Source organism: Penaeus monodon, chromosome 31 (genome assembly GCF_015228065.2).
Source record: "Penaeus monodon isolate SGIC_2016 chromosome 31, NSTDA_Pmon_1, whole genome shotgun sequence".
Classification (NCBI taxonomy): Eukaryota; Metazoa; Arthropoda; class Malacostraca; order Decapoda; family Penaeidae; genus Penaeus; species Penaeus monodon.
The window spans coordinates 481,469-483,107 of record NC_051416.1 but is presented as its reverse complement, the minus strand read 5'-3'; the positions used below and the strand labels follow the sequence as shown (position 1 = coordinate 483,107).

Sequence of the window (1,639 nt, the reverse complement as noted above, 5' to 3'; positions counted from 1 at the left end):
TGTCCAAGTACATATAAATTTAAAAAAGAGTGAATAGCAACTCAACATCAAAATCCAGTTGCTAATATGCTATATTTCCCCCATTTTTTTTTTCTTCTTCACAGATGTTACCTGACTTACCAATACAGGTAGAAAATAAGATTATTCTATATATATATATATTTCTTGAGTTTAGAAAAGAATAATAATATTTATTTATCATGAGCTTCAATACGTTTGAAGGATATAGAGTGGATGATAACTTAGGTCAAATGCAGCCTCGTCAGTAAGTGAACATTTTGAGCACAAATAAGGTTGTTCCCGAAGTAACCTAACGGCAGTAGTGGGATTCTTAGATGCGACGAATTGCCAAGGTGACTGGCATATAAGCTATGGCATGTTATGCTGTGAGACCAAAGCTAAAAAGGTTGGCTGGTTCCTTTCTGTAAGTGCCCCTCCCCCCCTCCAAAGGTAAGCAATGGAAATATTTAAAAGTATATATATATATAATTATTTTTAAAAATTAAAAAAAAAGAACCACCCTTCTCATATATGTAAAGGCTCGCATTCCAGGTGTTGTCTTTGGAAAAAAAATAATATTATGATTTTGATGCCCATTACTGCTCGTGATTGCTGCTTGCACTTTCAAAAGCATATGTCAGGACATGCCTCATTATGTTACGACATTTGTTAAAGTGTATTACTTAGAAAAGAAAAAAAAAAGAGTAAAAATTTGTCAGGAATTCTGGCAGTCTAAAAACGTGATGGCAATTTGCTTTCTTTTGATTATTATTATTCTTTCTTTTCACTGTACAAAATTACCATAATTTCCCTTATGTTATAGTTCTTAAAGTATCTTTGTTTCAAGGATTGATTCATAGATAAATCCTAAGTTTCTGCAGCAATGTAAGTTCAAATTGAGTTATATATGTAATCTAAGCAGTTGGCTGCAGCCTACAGAGATGATGCGCTAAATACATTCCGCAAATTGAGCCAGAGCAACCTGGGCATGTGATTTTTTTTTCTTTCTTTTATTCTCTCGGATACCTTTTGTATATTGTTCCCTAAATTACCCAAAGACTGTATGAAGCTCATGATTAATGTACTATGAGTAACTGTGTAATTGTGATCAGTTTCTAAAACATTTCTCGGGCAACGTTTGACCAAAAAGTGACAAAGTGAATTTCTTCTGACCTTCTGCATGTCCCCAAGTGGAGGAGCTGCAAGGCATCTCTCTCTTTGGCAGAGGAACCTCAAGGTCTAGATTTATGCTAGTCACTGCTGAGTTTTAACACATTTTGGTAAAATTCACATATGCCCAAGTAGCCCTCTGCAAGCTGCGGTGAAAGGAAGTGGTGATTGTTGAAGAATTACGATAGTAATACAATGATTATGAGGAGAGTGGACAAACAAAACAGACTGACGTGCGTTAGTGGGTTCCTTGATGTTGACTGTATGAAATCCCCCGCTCCCCCATACAAGCCACCTGCACACGGTCCCCTTAGAAACTCACAGAAATATCTTCTTGTCATGGGCTACTTGCTGTATGGTGTGTGATTATAGCATTAATTCATCATCTTCCCTAATGATTGTTACAATATATATGATATACATCTCAGAACTGCTAGTATCTATTTTTCTTAATCTCTAACGTGCATTA

General features: G+C 35.6%; 1 protein-coding gene across 1 annotated transcript in view; it reads left to right on the top strand.

Annotated features, from left to right (window-relative positions):
• LOC119592871 (cAMP-dependent protein kinase catalytic subunit 1) overlaps positions 1 to 1,639 on the top strand; it is a gene marked incomplete at its 5' end in the record, with an annotated part of 28,100 nt that overhangs the window by 26,246 nt on the left and 215 nt on the right. The window contains 1 exon segment of the mRNA XM_037941765.1: positions 2 to 1,639.